This window comes from Saimiri boliviensis, chromosome 4 (assembly GCF_048565385.1).
Source record: "Saimiri boliviensis isolate mSaiBol1 chromosome 4, mSaiBol1.pri, whole genome shotgun sequence".
Lineage (NCBI taxonomy): Eukaryota > Metazoa > Chordata > Mammalia > Primates > Cebidae > Saimiri > Saimiri boliviensis.
Window position 1 is genome coordinate 154257905 of NC_133452.1, and position 13083 is coordinate 154270987.

Below are 13083 nucleotides of genomic sequence, written 5' to 3' on the forward strand. Positions count from 1 at the left end.
CACCATCTTGACTCACTACAACCTCTGCCTCTTGGTTCTCAAGCCATCCTCCCACCTCAGCCTTCCAAGTAGCTGGGACTGCAGGTGCATGCCACCACACCCGGCTAATTTTTGCATTGTTTTATAAAGACAAGGTTTTGCCATGTTGCCCAAGCTAGTCTCGATCTCCTGAGCTCAAGTGATCCACTTTCCTCAGCCTCGCAAAGTGTTCAGATTGTAAGCATGAGCCACTGAGCCAGGCCAGATCCGTTTTTGCCTCAGGGGTCAATAATCAGGGTCTGATGTCTTTAGGGAATCTGTGCTGTTGTGTTTGTATACACTTTTCTGGAAGAAATTTCATACATTTTGTTAGATTCCCAATGTCAATTGGTACCAAAGAAATTTAAAAACCATTATTGTGGTCAAACTGGGTGTGTATGTGTTTGTTTGTTTTTCTGCAGCATCCTGAAAGCGCAGGGTGGAGGAGGCTTTTAGGACCAGTTGTTCTAGTTTAGATCATGCCTCGTCTTTGGCAAGGGTTTCTGTCAACCATATGAGTAAAAAAAAAATACTTGATATTTAAACCAAAAGCCTTGAACTTTTGTAAATTTGATAGCAAGGAAAAAAACATCAAAAACAAGGTTGAAGACTTAAGACTGAACTATAATTCATGTTCTGTTTCAATTGCAATAAGAAACTCCTTAATTTTGGATTAAATGGTGGGTTTAGAGGAAGGAACAAGTACAATGGGGTGGGGAAGGCTTATCTCTGGAGAGCTCAGTTCAAGCTACTTAAAAATCCTAATGGACAGCAGGGGGTGGGGAGTTGGGGAGAGAGAGCATGGGGAGAAATGCCAGATATAGGTGAGGGGAAGGAAGGCAGCAAACCACACTGCCATGTGTATACCTACGCAACAATTGTGCATGTTCTTCCCATGTACCCCAAAACCCAAAGTGCAATAAAAAATAAATAAAATAATCCTGATTTCAAATTTAAAGTATTATTTCACAATCATTTTATTACATGTGTTGTATAGTGAAAAATATAAATGTTCACTAATAAAGGAGAGTGAGAGAAGTTAAGGAAGAGATTATACTTCAAAGCAATGATATTAATCAGTCCTAAGCCCTCAATATATTAATACAGAAGAATTAATTCCTTTTGAGGAATGTTCATTAAAGGAACATTTTTTTAAGTTGCAGAACCTCCCGCCACTAACTTTCTCAGAGGTCACCCCTCTCTCCTCCCCAGAAGTTAATACAACTTTTCATGTACTCATGTGTTCATTTCCCATTTCCATGGCTTCTTGGGGATCTAGCTTCACCAAATGTTCTCACAGCTCTGTATTGTGGCTTCTTCCCCCGGGGCATTTATTACTGACCCCCTCAAATCATCACTGAAAAGTGTGTGATGATTTTTGGTGGCCTACGAGCTGGATGGAGCTTGTGTCCTCCTGCATGGCAGGCAGGCAGCTGCAGGCCACGCCTACTCAGAGCCCAGAGGTTTCTTTGGGGTTCACTTCTGTGCTTGACTCTCTGTGCACCCTCACTGCGAGCCCCGCTGGCTGCTCCACCACGCCGTCTGAACTTCATGAGCACTGCCTTACGGAGCCTTCACCAGCAAATCTGCCGCGGGAGTCCCCGTGGCAATAGGGCTCCAGGACCTCGTGTACAGAGTACCAAGAAGGAAGCACCCCTACCTCCATCAGTTCCTAGATTCTGTTTGAACCAAGCCGTTTGCTCCCTTTCCCTGGTCAGCTAGTTCACAGGAATTGCTAACATGGAGCAAGATTCTTTTTATCCTCTTTCATTCTTTCTTTCTACCGTTTGGCACCAGCTGAGCAGTAACCTCACGAAAAGTCTGGAAATCCTTAAACAGGAGGAGAGGCACTAGGCCAGTGAATCCATGAATTGGATAATCGGCCCCTGAATAATGAGGACCAGACGGTACAATAAACAACACCCCTCTTCCTGAGAGCCAGCAGCAGGCCCAGCCATAGACTCTCCCTGCTGGAGATGCAAGAGGAGACTTCCTCCTGTCTGCGACGCCCCAGTCCTGCCCTGCATTCAAGACCACAAACAACTCCCCTTCAGCTCAGACTTAGCTTTCCTCATGTGGAGTGAATTTTCTGGACTTGGATGTGAATACGACATGCTGGCCTGGAATTTGCATGAGCTCCACTTCATGTCTCTACGTTTGCTCTGGTGAACAGATTTTATATCTGCTGGCAAAGGCAGGCAGTGGCACTCGGAGACAGGGGCATTTGAAACCACATTTTTTGGCTCATTAAAGCCATTCTGCCGATGTTGTTCCTCATGTCATTCAACCTATTTTCAAGCCGTTCTTTCAATGGTGCACTTCAGGGAGGTTGGGCACGGATTTTGCTAGGAACTGGATCGTGTCCACAAGTCTCGTCAGGGCCAGTTTATTCTCGGGCTCTGGCAACCTTTGAATAGCTCTTCCACCTTTGGGGGGCTCCCACACAAAGCCTGCTCTGCACAGTTTGCCCACGAACCAAGATGTTCATTTCCTCTTGTTTCTGAAGTCATGGGTGCTTTGACGTTGCTCCCACAGCGGGAGCAGAATCTGTTTCCACCTGACAGCAAATAGCCATCACAAATATGTACAAACTCAGAAGTCAGGCTGGACGTCTTCCCTATCCAGGCTGGTCAAAGAAGGTCTAGAGGCACAGAGTGTTTGAAAGCACCAGGAAAACATGCCCGACTCGGAGCTTTCCTCGTTAATTAGGGTACTTACAGAGTTTGCTCACTCCAAGTCTGAAAGGAAAACAGCTTACTTCATTGGTAGACTGAAAAACTGGCGACTTTCTCTCCGTCTCTGTCTCACTCTGCAGTGGGCAGTGCGGACGGTGGAGGGAGCTGGTTGGTTTGCCCAGGTCACAGCTTCGTGATTCCCCAACTTCCTTGTTCAGAGGCCCTGAAAGGCATTCGCCCTGGCAGAAAAGATTCTACGTCCAAAGTTCCGCTCCTTCTCATCCTTCCCTGGCGTCCTAACACTCCATCTGGAAACAGAGCTGTGTCCTACCCAAGCACACTGGGTAGGTCTGCTTCACCCTGATTCACCCCCAGTGCCTAAGAGCTGTATTGCTCTGTGGAAATAACATACTGGGCAGCATGTTTCTCTCGATGATCATTGGGGGCTGAATATTAAGCATTAAATGCCTGGTTAAAGGAGCTGGAGTATCTAATTCAACCTTCAGTGAGGGCTGACGACAGAAATTCAGTTCCTTAGACAGCTGAAAGAAAAATCTGGGCCTTCCCCAGGGCAATTAGGCAAAAATGAAATAAAAAGGAATCCATATCAGAAAGGAAGAAGTTAAACTATCTTTACTTTCGGACAATGTAATCTTAGATATTAAAAAAGCTTAAAGGGGTGGGGTGAGGTGATTCACTACTGTAATCCCAGCTTGGGTGGATCACTTGAGCCCAGGAGTTCAAGACCAGCCTGGACAATATAACAAGACCCCATCTCATTTAAAAAAGAAAAAAATAACAGGAAAAAATAAAACCTAAGGAATTCATTTAAAAACTGCTCAAATGAATACATTTTTTAGCAAGGTTTTAGGATAAAAGACCAACACACAGGCCAGGTGCAGTCGTTTATGCCTGTAATCCCAGCACTTTGGGAGGCTAAGGTGGGCAGATCAGGAGGTCAGGAGTTCGAGACCAGCCTGACCAACATAGTGAAATCCCATCTCTACTAAAAATACAAAACTTAGCTGGGCATGGAGTCATGCACCTGTAATCCCAGCTACTCAGGAGGCTGAGGCAGAAGAATTGCTTGAACCCAGGAGGCAGAGGTTGCAGCAGCTGATATTGTGCCACTGCACTCCAGCCTAGGTGACAAAAAACAGTGTATTTCTCTGCAGTAGCAATGAGCAAACCAAAAATAAAATTAAGTAAAGAATTTCATTTATAATAGCATTAAAAAGAATAAAATACTTAGAAATAAATATAACAAAAAAATATAAAACCTGTGTTTTGAAAACTACGAAAATATTGTTGAAAGAAATTAAGACCTAAAAAAAGGACCAACATCCCATGTTCATGAATCAAAAGACTTAATGTTGTTGGGCTGGGTGCAGTGGCTCACACCTGTAATCTCAGCACTTTGGGAGGCCAAGGAGGATGGATCACCTTGGGTCAGAAGTTCAAGACCAGCCTGGCCAACATGGTGAAATCTCGTCTCTACTAAAAATACAAAAATTAGCTGGGTGTGGTGGCAGGTGCCTGTAACCCCAGCTACTCAAGAGGTTGAGGCAGGAGAATGGCTTGAACCCAGGAGGCAGAGGTTGCGGTGAGCCAGGGTCGTGCCACTGCCTGGGTGACAGAGCAAGACTCCATCTAAAAAAAAAAAAAAAAAAAGACTTAATGTGGTTAAAATGGCAATATCCCCTCAAGCTAATCGATAGATTCATTACAATTCTTAAAATTCCAGCTGATTTCTTTGCAGAAATTGGCAAGTTAATTGTAAAATTATATGAAAATTCAAGAAACCCAGAAAAAATCTTGAACAGAGAACAAAATTGGAAGAGTCACACTTCCCCAAACTTCAACATGTGTACAAAGCCATAGTGATCAAGACAGTGTGGCACTGGCATAGGGTAAACACGTAGATCAATGGAGTAGAATTGAAAGTCAAGAAATAAACTTTCACATTTATAGTTAATTGACTTTCAACAAGAGTGCCAAGACCATTTAGTGGAGAAGGAATAGTCTTTTCAATGAATGATTCTGGGACAACTGGATATACACATGTAAAAAAAAAAAAAAAAAAAAAAAAAAAAGGAGTTGGACCCCTATCTCACACCATATACGAATTCAGAATAGAGAAGACGAAACCTTTTAATTCTAAGAGCTAAACCTATAGAACTCTTAGAAGAACACATGGGTGTAAATTTTCATAATCTGGGATTTGACAGTGGTTTCTGGGATATGACACCAAAAGCATGAGCAATTAAAGAAAAAACAGATAAGCTGTGCACAAGTCGGCTAAAAATCTTTTGTCCTTCCAAAGACACCATCAAGAAAATGAAAAGACAAACGTACAATGAGTGAGAGAAAAAATGTGCAGATAGTATAACTGATAAAGGACTTGGGTCTTGAATATATAATGAGCTATTACCACTCAATACCAAAAAACCAAATAACTAAGAAAAATGGGCAAAAATCTGAATAGATGTTTCTCTAAGGAGGGTAAATGCATATCCAATAACTGCATGAAACATGCTCCACATCATTAGTCATCAGGGAGTACAAATCAAAACCACAATTAAATACCATCTCACACCCATGAGAATGGGTAAATTTTTACAAATCAGAAAATAACAAGTATTGGCAAGGAAGTGGAAAAATCAGAACTCTCATGCACTGCTTGTTGGAATATATAATGGTGCAGCTCCATGGAATACTATATAGCCATAAAAAAGAATGAGATCTTGTCCTTTGCAGCAACATGGATGTAGTTGGAGGCTATTATCCTAAGTGAATTAAACACAGAAACAGGAAACCAAATACTGCATGTTCTTACTTATAAGTGGGAGCTTATAAGTGAGAAGCATTGGGGCTACAGGGACATAAAGATGGGAACAGTAGGCACTGGGGACTCCAAAGTGGTGAATTGTATGATATGTGAATATGTCTCCATAAAGCTGTTGGGAGATAAAAATAAATAAAATCCAGAGACATTGTCCTATGAGTGAATACTAACAGAGGCACTAGGCTAGGCTAGTGACTATTTTTCTCTATTCAATGCTTTTGTGGTGTTTTTCTTTATCTTCCAGCTCTGGAAAAGGCCTGTAGTTCTAGCTGCTGAGGAGCTGGTGGAAGGATCACTTGAGCCTGGGAAGTCAAGGGTGGAGTGAGCTGTGATCACACCACTGCACTCCAGCCTGGGTGACAGAGTGAGACCCTGTCTAGGGGGTGCAGGGGGAAGTGCTTGTTTCAATAGCACATATACTAACATCAGAATGATACAGAGAAGATTAGCATGGCCCCTGGGCAAGGATGACACAAAAATTCTAAAAAAATAAAATAAAAAGCCTGAGCAAAGTAACTTGATCAGGATGCCACACTTCACAGTGGGAGAACCAGAACTGGAAACCAGGGCTGTGCCTCCCAGGTAGCTGCCCCTTCCATGAGTTCCACGTGCCATGTGCATGCTATGTTTGTACTGGGATCAAGGGAACTGTCTTAGTTGGATATTTTTATTTTCCTCTATGCCCTGAAAAACCTGGTTTGTAGACAGAAAAGGCTCATTTTTGCTTATAAAAGCTTAAGTTGACATTTTGCGTTATTTTGTTTTGTTCTCCTGGCCCAGCCTAATAAGCATTCACATAGTAGACAACACATGCTTATTGGACCTTACTTCCTGTCTGGTGACCCAGCTCCCTAGAGACTTGAATCTCAAATAAATGTTTCTGTCAGGAGGCTGAGCTCCCAGCTGTGCAAATTGGTCACAGATGTAATTGCATTTGCCCTCTGCCCTGGAAGGAAACATGCCTGTGGTTGGGGGTTTAGATGTCTCAGAGTGAAAGACATTACTCCTGACTCTGGGTAATAGCCATGACACTCAAAAAAAGCTGCCACAGAGTCATGCCATAATGTTGCCAGATGTACCGGACTGTAACCCAAAATCCAGACCTGGACAGCCAGTTACCACACTGTGGCCATGTCCTTGGCCAATCAGACATAGTCAAAGACCTAGTTTTTCCACTGGCTCCTCAATACTTTCAAACGTAACTCCATCCCCTCTTCACCCCTCCCTAATGCCCACAGGATCTCTGCAAAGAGCTCCAAGTTCCCTGAGTGGCAGACAATGGCAGCCCCAGGACATCTATACTGCAATTGCCAGAATCCAGAATCGAATTAAAACAAACATTGTAACAAGTTGCTGAGCCCCGCCCAGTGCCTCAGGGGCCTAACACAGGATTGATTTAACCAAACATTTCAAACATTTCAGTAATGCCCAATAAGGAAGTTCAACCTTAGAGATCTCAGCAGGAGGCAAGGAGGCTGCCTTAGACCATTTCTTTGAACATTTAAAGCCTGGACAGGGCAAGGCTATCTAGGATGGAGAGTCAGGGCAAGTCTGTACTTTGCCAGCACGCAAGGCAAGAGAAACATTGTCTGACAATCCTGAAGATATGGCAAACAATCTTACATTGTGACAATATCCCCAGCTAGCTTTGTAGAGCTAGCTTTATAGAATCTGGACAACTGAGCCTTTTTTTCAGGAGCTGCTGGGTGGTAAACCTTCAGGGGAACAAAGATTGGTTGAACAAACTTTAGAAGAAAGTTCCTGGAACATTCCTATTTCTGAAGGTTTTGCTTTCATTAGAGAACAGGCCAGCAAGTATGTGCTCCAAGCACTGGAACAGAATTGGACTTTGTTGTGCCACCGACCATGACGAAGAGGGCAGGCCCGGGGGTCAGGCTGCCTGCCTCCGAATGCATCTTCTCCACCTATTAACTTTGTGCCTTAGCCTTCTCGGGGCTTCAATTCCTTCATTCCTAAAATGGGAATAATAAAATCCATTCTTCATAGAGTTGCTGGGAGACTATATAAAATAATCCATACAAAACGCTTCAAAGAAGGCCTGACATGTAGGAGAGAGAGAAAAAGACGAAGAAGGAGAGAGGGAGAGAACAAGAAAACTTTTGTGGGGTGCTTAAGCTTTCCAGAAAAATAGAACCAATGGGATATGTGGTATAGAACCAATATGGATATGTAAGAGGAGAATTGGAGATTGGCTACAGGAATTGGATCACAGCATTATGGAGCCAGAGAATTCCCACAATATGTGGTCCACAAGCTGGGGACCCAGGAAAGCTGATGGTCTGATTCAATCTTAGTCCGAAAACCCGAGAACACCAGGAAGACTGCTGGTGTAGACCCCAGAGTCCAAAGATTGGAGAACCAGAAACTCCAGTGTCCAAGGGTAGGAGAGGATGGATGTCCCGGCTCAAGAAGAAAGAAGGAATTCACCCTTCCTCTTCCTTTTTGTTTTATCCAGGTCTTCAAAGGAGTGGATGGTGCCGTCCACATGGGTGAGGGCAGAACTTCTTTATTCAGTCCACTGCTTCAAATGCTAATCTCTTCCAGAAACACTCTCACAGACACAACCAGAAATAATGTTCTACCAGCTGTCTCGGCATCCCTTACCCTGCCAAGCCAATATATAAAATTAACCACCACTTGCTTAGTATGTTCCAGACCCTTTGCTTTTCACCTTTATGTACTTATTTTAATTTAATCCTCACGACAACACTCAGTGACAGATGTATTTGTTATCTCTATATTATAAAAGAAGGAACTAGATTTAGCAAGATAATATTAATTGAACAACATCACACTGGCAACATGTGTCGGAATTTAAGATTCATACTGCCGTCTTTGCAACTCTGGAACCCTAATTCTAACATACACTGTCTATGCCCTCGGTTTCCAAAGCGGGGTATACCTTCCCCTCGAGGAAGAGATAAATAGGCCCTGATTATTTAGCATCAGTTACCAGGTCCTCAGTGTCCATGAGTCCCCTAAGAACATGCCTGAGGCCAAGGCTTCCCTTTTCATCAAGAAAAGCCTTCCTTCTCCCACATTCCAAATCCTAACAAAGTGCATTGTGCTGGGTATAAAAACTTCTCAGCATGACCAGATGACACACTGGGGGTCTCTCTGTGTTTTCCAAGCTGGAGCTCAGTAGCTATTCACAGGTGTGAATACACGTCAGCCTGATCGGCCTGCCTTAGCTTCCCAAGTAGCTGGAATTACAGATGAAAGCCACAGTATCCAGCTGCTAATTTTACTCTTTTTTTTTTTTTTTTTTTTGAGACGGAGTCTTGTTCTGTTGCCCAGGCTGAAGTGCAGTGGTACCATTTCAGCTCACTGCAACTTCCACCTCTTAAACTCAAGAGATTCTCCTGCCCCAGCCTCCTGAATAGCGGGAACTAGAGGCCAACACCATCACCAAACCTGGTTAATTTTCCTTATTTTTTTTATAGAGATGAGGTGTCATTATGTTGATCAGGCTGATCTCAAACTCCTGGGCTCAAGCAATTCTCCTACCTTGGACTCTCTAATTTTACTTTTATAACTAAATGTAAACACTAATAAAACTAGCTCTTTAATAGTTAGATGAGAATTGATGTACTTTAAAAACTTAAAGTTTTGATTATAGTAAGAACATATGAGATCTATCCTCTTAGCAAATTTTTAAGTGTGCAATATTATTGTTGACAATAATTGCTATACAGCAGATCTTTAGAACATATTCATCTTATTCAATGAAAACTTTATGTCCGTTTTTAATAACTCCCCATTTCCTTCTCCTCCTGGACCTTGACAACCACTAACCCACCCTTTGACCCTCGGAATTCCATAGTTTTAGATACTTCATATAAGTAGACTCATGTAGTATTTGTCATCCTGTAACTGGCTTATTTCACTTAGCAGCCTGTCCTCAAAGTTCATCCTAATTATTGCGTTTTGCAAGATCTCTGTCTTTTTAAATGCTAAATACTATCCCATTATATGTATAGATCACATTTTCTTTATCCATTTATCTGTTGATGGACACTTAGGGTTTTTTTCACATGTTGAAAAATGATGTAGTGAACACAGGAATGCTAATAGCTTTTCAAGATCCTGACTTTAATTCTTTTGGGTAAATACCCAGGATTAAAAGAAGAAAAAGTAGGACAGGCCTGGTGGTTCATGCCTATAATCCTAGCACTTTAGGAGGCCAAGGTGGGAGGATCACTTGAGGCCAGGAGCTGAGACTAACCTGGACAATATATAAGACCCTGTTTCTACAAAAAATAAAAATTAGCTGGATGTGGTGGTGCGTGCCTGTTGTCCTAGCTACTTGAGAGACTGAGGCAAGAGGATTGCTTGAGCCCAGGAGTTTGAGGCTGCAGTGAGCTAGAATTGTGCCACTGCACTCCAGCCCAGATGGCAGAGTGAGACCCTGTCTCTCTCTCTCTCTCTCTCTCTCTCTCTCTCTCTCTCTCTCTCTCTCACACACACACACACACACACACACACGTACACACACATACAGCTAGTAGTACAGTTTATATTTAACCACATTTCAGAGTTCTAGCATCAAGTAACATTCATTCATAAATATGTGAGTTGGAAAAACACATGTCTCATGAATAGATGAACTTCCAATAAAGTCTTGCTTTTTTAATGTGTATTTTCAAAGTACACACAATATATAGGTTGTTTTGATCAATTGTATAATAATAATCTATATTTTTAACACTATACCTTACAGGAACTTTAAAATTAATTTTATGTTTGTATTGAGGAAAATGGTAATAGAGTGATAAGTAAAAGATATAAAATGTATTATTTTACTAAGATATAATTCTATGGGAAAGTAGAATTGAAATATAATTTTAAGGAGAAAAAGGAACAATCTAAAAGTTATGTTCATTTACAAAGTAACTTGTATTCTTAAAGATGATTAAATGAGTAGTGTTAGTGTTTTTTCTTTTATCTTTTTTTTTTTTCTTTTCTTTTAGACAAGTTCTCACTCTGTCACCAGGCTGGAGTGCAGTGGCACAATCTCAGTTCACTGCAATCTTTGCCTCCCAGGCTCATGTGATCCTCCCACCTCAGCCTCCCAAGTAGCTTGGACTACAGGTGCACACCACCACGCCCAGCTAATTTTTGTAATTTTAGTAGAGATGAGGTTTTGTCATGTTGGTCTCAAACTCCTGCCCTCAGGTGATCCACCCGCCTCGGCCTTCCAAAGTGCTGGGATTACAGGCATGAGCTATCACACCTGAGCTTATTTTTAAGTTTTAATCTTATATTGAATACCAGACATTTCATCTTTTGCAACAACTTGAAATTTATGATGAAATTTAAATGTCAGCCTTAAAATGTACAAAGCAATAGATAGTAGTAGATCAAAATTATTATGATATGTGAGCAAAATGTTCGAGGATGACTGATCTATATTTTCTCTGCCTGTGTGTGTGTGTGTGTGTGTGTGTGTGTGTGTGCATGCGTGCATGTGTGCGTGCATGCGTAATTATTCTGTTGAGTTAACTTCTTGCCTCAATAACTGTATTTAAATAAGGAGGAAGTCAATCCATATTTTCTAGATATTTTCTTCCCTCTCCGGCAATGACTGCCAATCTTTTTCTGGTAAGGATCATTTGAAGGAACACCTAGAAGGAAGTATTGAAAATTCAAGGTGCTGAGAGTTACTGGCATGGCAGGGTTGCTTCTTAGCCTTCAAGATCAGGATTATCTAGAAACTGGTGTCAGGCTGCATTGTACAATATACAATGACTACTGCATTGTGAGGTTTTACTTAAAATGCAATGGGCTTTCAGAGTGCTTGGTGCAGGAAGCATCACTTAGGAAATATTTCACAGAGGCTGTGAGGTAGGCAATGAGCGATTGTTGAGTTCTGGGAGCTCAGAATGGAATGACAGCAGAAGCAGAAGCACGGAGGGATGCCCCAGACTGTACAACAGCAGTGAGTAGGCCTGCCAGCCTGGGGCAGACTTTGCCAGCTGAGGAGTGATGGACTCTGTTCCTAATCCTGCATTTCACCAGCACAGCTACATTGAGTGAGTCCCCAGGTGCTTTGTGCATGAATGTACTTTACTCACCAATTGGATTGAAACTCAATCAGGGCAAGCATCTGGACTTCCTCTTCTTCCACCCGCCCTTCTGCCTTTCAGTTTTGGTACTAAGGCAATCACACCCTTCCGTGACTTTGTCTGTTACCCCAGCACACTATTCTATATTTCTACATCCTTTAGGGCATTGCAAACAGATATCCCTACGTCAACCCCTACCTCCACATCCTTCGCTCAACTCCCTCAGTCTCTTCATGGACTTCTCACAACCTTATGAATATTCTAAAAATGGCTGAGTTGGACACCTGAAAATGGAGAATTTTATCATAGGGGAATTATATCTCAAGAAAAAGATAAGTAAACTACATGAAAAATTCATTGGCCAGGCACGGCGGCTCACACATGTAATCCCCACATTTTGGGAAGCCAAGGCAGGTAGATCATGAGGTCAAGAGATCGGGACCATCCTGGACAACATAGTGAAACTCTGTCTCTACTAAAAGTACAAAAATTAGCTGGGTATGGTGACAAGCACCTGTAATCGCAGCCACTCGGGAGGCTGAGAGGCAGGATAATTGCTTGAACCTGGGAGGCAAAGGTTGCAGCGAGCCGAGACTGCACCACTGCACGCCAGCCTGGGCGACAAAGCAAAATTTTGTCTCAAAAAAAAAAAAAAAAAAAGAAAAATTCATCCATATGAAAAACACAACTAAGAAACAGATCAAAATACAGAATAACTAGTGTTCTGTTTAGAGTGAATTGTAATGCTTAGATGATCAATATAAAAAGTTTTACTATATTTGCTTTATATAAAAAAATCTCATCAGTGAGCAACTGAATTAAGATCATGGGAACAGAGAAGAAATAAAAGGCGTGAAAGATGTTTCTGCAGGAATGAATTCAGGTAAAAGGTAAAGGAGCAGTACCAGTGAAATGGGGGTATGATTAAGCAAATAGGTGATCTGTGTGGGAGGATAATAAATGCTAGCTGAAAAAATAAATTTTTGTACTAGGGTAAATAAGAAATTAACAGCAATTCCCTGAATTAACCTTTGAACAAATGTTTACGCTTCTGTGCATGTCAATGTAGCCAATTTTAAGGACTAACCCATCTTGTTTGGGGATACAAGCTTGAAAATGAAATAAAGAATTCTGGAAACATATGCTGATGTCAGTTTTTACTGGCAGTATTTGATTTAGCATTTTAGAAATGTCTTTAAAACGGATAACATCTTTGCTTCTTTGTATAAGATATTGAGGATATTTTACTCCAGATCAGTGGTTCTCAAATTTTTTTATACTTCAACTAATTCTGGAAAAATGTGTTCAAATGTTAATGCAAGAAATTGCTGTCAATTTCTTATTTATCCTAATACAAAAATGTGGGCCAGGAACAGTGGTGTAGGCCTGTAATCCCAGCCCTTTAGGAGGCTGAGGCAGGTGGATCACAAGATCAAGAGATTGAGACCATCCTGGCCAA

General features: G+C 41.8%; 1 non-coding gene across 1 annotated transcript; it reads left to right on the forward strand.

Annotated features, from left to right (window-relative positions):
- The first annotated feature begins 5933 nt into the window (after window positions 1-5933).
- LOC120361175 (U6 spliceosomal RNA) lies at window positions 5934-6040 on the forward strand. The gene has a single exon (XR_005577524.1). It is a non-coding gene; the product is annotated as a U6 spliceosomal RNA (small nuclear RNA).
- Window positions 6041-13083: the final 7043 nt, after the last annotated feature.